Genomic DNA, 8,491 nt, shown 5'->3' with positions numbered 1-8,491 from the left:
TTTATCTTTTTGAGCCCAAATAATACTCACTTTGTACTTCAAAAATTTAGTAATCAAATCTCAAGTGTCACAAATATTTGTTGAAGGACTAGATCTAGATTTAGCTTGTTGGTAGATTTTCAACTCTTCTGTACATTCTAATTCTATTGCTTTTCTTCCAGAGTCTATAATAATAGATTCTTGAAATCAATGAATATTTAAATTACTTCTTACATATTTATGGAGTGTCTGCCTCTGCCAGATCCTGCTGTAAGTACAGGCAATGTAATGGTCAGACTGACTGCCAAATTTGGTATAAATATATCTGTGAATTCCTCAACCACACAAAAAGACATGGCAGAATTCCCAGCTTGGCAGAATTTTAAACCATATGAATTGATGCTTAATGAGAACGTCTTTACTCTATGAATCCATTACAACATATAATTCTATTCTCTCTGTCATCTAGGACTTCTGAAAATCATATTATGAGAGACTATGCACCATGCTTAGTATCCTGGGAGACAACAAAACTAAGCTGAAGAAGTATTATCATGATTATAGAAAATCATTACCAGGAATCAAACTTCTCATAGCATCTGAGTGGTGTGAAGAATAGGGTGTCCTAGAACAGGGCTAGCAGAGCAAAAATGGGTGTTCCACTACTGAGAAGTGTGCCTGGGCTCCAACACGACACCAGTACCCTAAACAGGAGCCAGAAGCATCTGTGCATTCATTCAAAATGATAAGTAGGGCAGGAGTTACTAAAAATAAGCCATGCAAAAAATAGAAGGCATACTACCTAAAGCTAGATATCCAGGATTTGAGAGCATTCTTAAAAATATATGAATTCTGTCTACTGCCATGTCTTTCAGAGGTAAGTTTGCTTTTTCACATGATGTTTTATTTGGAAGATTAGAAATCATATATATTAAACTATAGAAGATTATGTATATTTCTCACAAAAAGCTACATTTCTCACAAATCTAACATCCGTAAAAAACCACTTGCATATTTTAAATTGGTTTAATTAGACAAGACATCACAGCATGATTCAGAGATGAGTGATGGTTTTTCAAGGTTGAAATGTGGCCAAAATGATTTATTAACAATGTGGTAAATATCTGTGCTATATATTGGCTTAACATTATACAAAAGGCACCCTGACTGGTCATTACTAAGCCTCATGTTATTTGCTTTGAAATCAGTAGGAATATATTTATTATAGTCATAGGAAATAATTTTAAGCCTATTTTATTTAAAACTGTTTTTTTTCCTGAAGAATACTCTGGATTTAAATTTTGAAATAATTATAGAATTGGCCAATGTTGATTTACAGTAAATTAAATTGCACAGGGCCAAAAAAGCAAGTGAAATTCTCCTAATGTCAGATTATAGAGAGGAAGTCTTGACAAGGTGTTTATCAAAATGGTCTTGGCTTCAGGATCACTTGAGGAGTTGGTTCAATGGAGTTTCCTGGTTTAACATTAATTAAGGATATCTGAAAGTAGTATGTGTAAATGAATCCACAATTTGAATAATAACCCCAGACAATTTATATTACATTGAAAATTACAGAAGTGTAATGAAGAAAAAAGAGCCTGAAACCCTGGTGTGAATTCCTTTAGTTTATTGACTTGAACCCTAAGATTATTTATTAAGATGCTACTCAATAAAAAGTGTAAGAAACTTTTCACTGAATTTTATTTGATAATTAAAAAATAATACAAAACAATGAAATATTAACATTTAAGAGCAGGTTGAAAAAACATGGGTTTTGTTAAGCTCATAAAGTCTGAATAATTTTTACATTGCTTCAGTACCTTTTGGAGTACCTTATTTTATCAAATGAAAATCTAACCCTTGGCAAAGAAAAAGAAATGAGACTGGAATTGTCTTTATAAAAGATAAAATTTCTGACTAAGATTATGGAATTTTATTCATACTATGTAGTATGACAGTAATATTAAGTCAAATGATATTTTGTAAAATTATAAGTAATTAAAATCACATAGAAATTAAAGCTAAAATCTGATTTTAGAATGCACTTAATTAATTCTAATATTGAATAGAAATATTTCAATATTGAGTAAAAATATTTCAATATCATGTAATGACTTAAAATAACTTAATTTGCCAAGTAAAACTAAAGAGATTTTTCAAAAAATAAAATGCTAGTATCATTTGTGAGTGAATTTCAGGGCATGCTGGGAAATTAGAAATATACAAAAGTACATTTTATGTCCTCTTTGCACTAATAAATATCATACACTGGGCAAAATATATCCACTTTGACTTCTGTGTGAGCCCTGTACTTTCTTATGTATTGGGATTATAGGAGATAACATTAGCAAAAATTTGAAGAATATTGTAGAAACCTTTCTCACATATACTTTGAAAGAGCTAGGTAATTATTACATTTTATTCTACACTTTTTAAAGAGTTACAAAATTATCTTGGCATTTTGAAAAATTTTGATAATCTTATAATCAAGTTTTTATTTCCCACTACAAAAATGTAATATCAAGTAATTTTTACTGGTGTCTAGGATTTAGAGTTGGACAGATACTATCAATTCTTCAGTTCTTAAGTATTTGCTACTTATTTATCTCAACAGGCATCTTCTCAATTCCTAACCCATGGTCTTGTCATTTCCTAAACTGGCTTATGAATTTCTGAAGCTGTATGACTTTTTTGTTTCTGAAGATTATGTGTCTCATTCTTATAAAATTCTTAGAGGATTCCATTTCCTTACCACCCTTGCTATTAACCCAACTCCAACCAGTTTAAACACTAGACTATTTTTTATATGGAGGAATGGTGATGTGAACCTAGTACTCAGGCACCTCTCAACCTGAAGAACTCTGCTATGTTAGGTTTCACTTTCCATTTTCAAAATCCCAGATAACATACTTCACTTTTCTAATATTTTCTTTCCAAATGATGCTAAGTTTGGCCAAAGTGGTATCTCCCTATACTGAATTGCTGTCTTAATTATTATCTGTTTGAACAGCTAATATATAACATGTTGATTTTTCTTTGTATCTGACATTTTCATCTTCAATTTTTTTTATGGTTTATTTTCTATCCTGCTCATCTAGAATGTAAAAAACATGAGCATAGAATCTTCATTACAGACATCAGTAGGGGCTGAATTAGTGCTTAGCTAACAGATATTAAATGAATATTTGCTATATTTACAACTATACAAACCTTCTTCTTGTTTTCTAAAATTGTAACATACTTTGGTCAAAATACTATTAATTCAAGTTAGACAAAGATGGGCTCATAATTTCACACATTTTTAAACAGACCTTATTAATTATCTGTTCAATGCTTATTTATCAAAACATCTATTAACCCAGATTACTTTTGTGTTACTTTTAAAAACTGAGTGCCTTTAAGAGGAGGGCATATTAAAGATAAGACTTTACCCATCATGTGTTATTTCCAGATTTGATTAAGTATCCATAAATTGAAGTTTTAAGCAACCATTTAGCTGCCCTGCCTTCCAAGTTGGCTTAAAATCTACAAGAGTTAAATCAATCAGGGTAATATGAGAGCTGACTGGTAAAAGTGTTTCTGCACCTGATGTCTGACAGGGTCACAGCATGGGGGATGCTGCAGCAAGGCCACACCATCTGGAAACAGGAACCATTAGAAATGTTAAGTGTTTTGTTTATGATACTCATGATATGGATAACAGGACACATGCCAATCAATAATAAAAGTTTGTATTGTCTGAGATTGTAGGAAAATTCCCAGAATGAGACTAAGGATGCAATTGAGACATGTCTTGAGGTGCCTTTCAGTGTCTCTCAGGATACAAACAATGGTGTTATTCCTCAAGCTTAAACAAGAAATATTTATCCCATGGTTAACAATTTACACTAACCCACCCAATCCCATCCTAAAGCCTCAATTTACAATACAATAGCCCAGCTACAGAGAAACAATTGCTGTGCCAACCGTACAAGGACCACCATATGTAGCTTGTAGTATCCCCTCAAGGACAAGAGACTAATAAAAATATGTTCCCCAACCAATAGACCCTCCTTTGCTTTATGCAGAAACTTCTGATGAAAATGGAAAACACGTAGTTAATATAAATGACAAATGAGTTGAGGTGTAAAGCCCACCCTTTAGTTAAAGATTACAAAGACATAAGAATTGGATCAAAGTAGTTCTTTAAGAAAGCAGTTAAATATGAAAAAAGAAAATTACTTTGGAAATTAAAAATAGGATAATGTAAAACTAACATAGATATATTTTAGAGGCATTTCAGAATAGTAGGCTTTTAAACAATAGACTTTCACTACTTTAAGTGTGTTTTACTTGGATTTTAGTTTAGAAGTAAGAAAGCTTACCAATAATCATAAGTATGATTTAAAGTTAAAGGTTAATGAAACCTGGTATGCTTTAAAGTTAGAAGTGAATAATAATAGGTCAGTAGTCAAGTAATCTAGTTGCATCACTTAGAACCTAGTGATTTACACAAAAATGTAAAAGCTTAAACATGATTGTATAAGGTTACAGAAAAATATTTTGAACAATGTACTCAATATCTTAGGTAATCAATGTATGTCAGAAAAGATTGTAATTCTTGAAAATTATGTAAATCAAAAAAGTTTTGGGCTTTGAAGCAATCCATTAGCTACTTGAAAAAACACCTGTAAAAAAGGTATAAAAATAAAAGTCCCTCTAGGGGCAGAGAGATGTCTTCTGGAGGTTTCTAACTTGCAACCTGTCATCCCAACTCTTCTGATGCCACTCCTCTTTCAGGACCCCATGGACCCTCACTCTGTGCCCCGCCTCCCCCATGGGGGCTGGACCTCAGCAGCTGACTTTAACTAAACTGTCACCCAGAGAGCAACTCTTGGTTGCCAAAGTAGTCATTTGTGGTCAGTCTCATGGGGAATTCCTGAAAATCATTGCAAAGAGGAACCCAAGTTATGAAAAAAAGGGCAAGGGCCAAGCAAATATAGTAATTCTCTAGGTATCAAATACAAACTGAGAGATGCAGAGAGCTCTAAAGGATTTTGCTGAAAACTCTTTTGCTGCCTTCCAGCTTTATTGGTCTTGTCCAAGGTGTCACAAGTCCTATTCCAAAAGCATTGTAAAATAACCTCATATCTTATGATGTATATTCAGGCAAAGAATATTTTTAGCAAAGAGTAAAGTACCTTTTAGGTATCAGAGACTTTAAAGAAATTTACTAATTCACTGAAAACCTCAGATCTTAAAGTACATATTTTACTAATATTATTTATTTATTAAATATTTATCCATTTCAATCACCAGCTCCAGTGCTAGATAAATTAAAAGGATTAGTTTTTTCTCCCCCAAAGCATAGAATTTGAAGGGGTGGCACATAGATCTTTTATAACTACATAGATGTGTCAAAATGATGTGATATAAACCAGGAGAGGGAGCTAGGAGACACACGGGAGGGAGGGACTGGAAGAATTACAGGGAGTTAATTGTGTTTCCCAACCTACTCCCAATAACTCTTACATAATCTGCTAAAAAAAAAAAAAGCTAAAGAATTATATTTTCCTTAACTTTTTTCTGATATCAGTTTACTAATGTATCTTTTAAATATTTCTTATAAAAGTAAAAACCGAGAAAACAAAATAGTAATTGAATACTCTGGATTAGGAACCCAGATTCTGAAGTGGCTTATGATGTGAAGTAGGATATTTTTGCATCTTAAGAAGATGTTTCTCTGGAGAAATTCCAGCATCAGGTGTAGCAGAGAAACAATAAAAAGCTCAAAAACACAGGAGCTTGAGCCTTGTTTCTACTTTAATCAGCATCTTACTTCTATCTGTTTATTATAGTGCAGTCTCATGTAAATTTTCAGTTAAAAAAAGTTTGTGTGTATGTGATACAAAATAAATTTCAAAAGCTCTAAAGTAAAGAAAACAAACTCCTATTCTTCTTTTATCTACTTAATATTTCCAAGTCTAAATTCATTAGTTTTACCTCAAGGTCCTGAATAAGTTGGTTCTCTTTTTTATAGATGGTGACACTAAGTTCACCATCTATAAAAAATAAATATTGATAAATTCAACCTGACATAAAAAAAATACTTCGGAAAGGACTCCACAAAGAAGATAAAAAATCTAACTACAGACTGCAAATCAAATATTTGAAAATCACATTATAAACAATATAATAACATGTAGAAAACATAGCTCTGAAAACAAAGAAGGGAAAAAGAATAAAATCTAATTGCAAAATAATTAGACATTTTATCAAAGAGAGTTTGTAAGTAAGTAATCTTTGGGATCTTCAAATTAAAACTGCAAGGACAAATATTGGTGAGGATGTGGGAAATTAGCTCACTCACACGTTGCTTTTAGTATGAACATGGTACACTCACTCTGGAAAACATTTTGGCAGTTTCTTATATTAAGCCTGTCATTGACATGTCATTCAGTATTTGCACTGTCTCACATTTATTCCAGAAAAATGAAAACTTATTCTCCCACAAAGACAGCTATATGAGGCAGATTCAAGAGAGTGCATTAGAGGAAGGCTGACTTTCCAGTTGCGCTGTGGCTTGGGATTCAAGCAGTGGAAATACTGCCTCACAGCAACATGGGTGAAAGAGGGAATTCATTGAAGTTTGACACTGGACAGTCAGAGGTGCTTAGAGACTCAGAAATTCTGGTGCATCCAAGAACAAGAGCACATTGGAGTCAAGCTGGTTGTGGCACAAGTGGCAGCTGTGCCAGTTTACCATAGAGCAAAGGAATAACACAAACATAGATGTGTCATAAACTAGGAGAGAGAGCTAGGGGACATATTGGAGGGAGGGCCTAGAAGAAATTACAGGGAGTTCATGGTGTTTCCCCCACCTACTCCCAATAAATCTTACACAGTCTTCTAAAAAATGTTAAATAATTTTATCATCCTTAACTTTGGCATGGAAAAACTGGTAGAACAGAACAATAGTCTAAACTTAGCTGAAAACCAAGCCTGCACAGCAACTTGGTGTTTGAGCCCAGTGGGGTGGCACATACCTGTAATTCCAGTTGTTCAGGAGGCTGAAGAAGTAGTTTTGGAGTCCAAAGCCAGCCTCAGTAAGGGCGAGGTGTTTAGCAACTCACTGAGACCCTGTTTCTAAATAAAATAAAAAATAGGGCTGGGGATGTGGCTTGGTGGTCAAGCACTCCTGAGTTTAATCCCTGGTACCCAGTCCCTTCCCCCCCCCAAAAAAAAAGTGCTCTGTGTTTGTCAACTGGAAAGTGAAAAGCTGAGGCAGGGAGACATATGCGGGAACCTGGAAGATTATAGACAACATTGTCATACTGTCCCAGCAAGAGCATATTGTGTGGCTTAGGGTGTACCTGAAAAGCCAGCTTCTACCCCAGAGCAAAGCCTGTCCAAGGAAGGGGGCATGACCCTTGTCCTTGGAAAGACCCACAGAGCACTCCTAGGCACTTACCCACCCTGCTGAGTTGTTTATCTACAAATAACAGGAGAGATTTGGTGCGCCAGGTGTCCCTGACTCTGTCAGGCTAGGTGGGGACCCATAGCAACCTCCTAGCAGCCATCAATCAGCAAGAGACCGGGAAAATACCTGGGATGCCAGATGACCCTCCCCATAGTTTATGGTGGTTGATAACATGTTGGAAAACCATGTAGTTCAGCATGTACTCCTCTCTTGGCTTAAACCAATCAGTTCAAAGGAATCCCCGTCTTGTACTAACCAATCACCCCTACCCAATTTGTTCCCTCCAGTGAATGTGCTAATCATGTTTTAAAGTTGTTTTATGATTTTCCCGCAGTGTGTGATGATTTGCTAAGAGATGCTATGATGTATGTGGAGTCTCTGCCTTCCCCAAGAGTGAATAAAAGTGCTGCAAACCCTGGGCCTGGGCCTCTCAGCGTCACTAGTTGCTGTGTGCACACAGAGGACCAAGCTAGCTCACAATAAATGCCTCTTTGCTGCTTATATTGATCTTGGTCTCCAGTGGTCTTTTGAGGGTCCCAAATTTGAGCATAACATACCTAGCAGAACATGATTGAGACAGGTAAAGAGAAGATTGTATGCAGGGGGATAAAAAATGGAGTAAGAGATACAAAATGGAGTGCAACTAGCTTTTCCTTAGTCTGGTGGGTCCTATGACCAGCCTAAGATTGTCAGGAAACTGAACAGGTAGGATTGATTACACTCAGGGAATGAGCATGGGAAGGGCAGACTTAAGAGTGGTGAAGTATACGATACCTGTGGAGGATTGGCTCCCTTGTAGTAAGAGATTCTCGGGAAGCTTCTGAGATAGAGGCTTACAGCACAAATCAGCATCTACCTAGCCCTAGTGGTGAATTGATCTATTCTTTCCAGGGCTAATACTACTCACAAAATACGTATAATCGTTAATCTGAATTGTCAACTTGGTTAGATTCAGAGATGCCTAAGATTAAGAGGCTTCTGTGTGTGTCAATGAGGATATTTCTAGGAATGATTGGCATGTAGAATAACAAACCAAAGCAGAGAGCCACC

At 35.2% G+C, this 8,491-nt stretch overlaps 1 long non-coding RNA gene across 1 annotated transcript; it reads left to right on the top strand.

Moving 5' to 3' along the window:
- The first annotated feature begins 468 nt into the window (after positions 1–468).
- Positions 469–7,942, top strand: LOC144369027 (uncharacterized). Its single transcript, XR_013428442.1, has 2 exons — positions 469–856; positions 7,776–7,942. It is a non-coding gene; the product is annotated as an uncharacterized LOC144369027 (long non-coding RNA).
- Positions 7,943–8,491: the final 549 nt, after the last annotated feature.

This window comes from Ictidomys tridecemlineatus, chromosome 12 (genome assembly GCF_052094955.1).
Source record: "Ictidomys tridecemlineatus isolate mIctTri1 chromosome 12, mIctTri1.hap1, whole genome shotgun sequence".
Lineage (NCBI taxonomy): Eukaryota > Metazoa > Chordata > Mammalia > Rodentia > Sciuridae > Ictidomys > Ictidomys tridecemlineatus.
The sequence above is the reverse complement of the archived record's forward strand: the minus strand, read 5'-3'. Positions and strand labels throughout refer to the sequence as shown.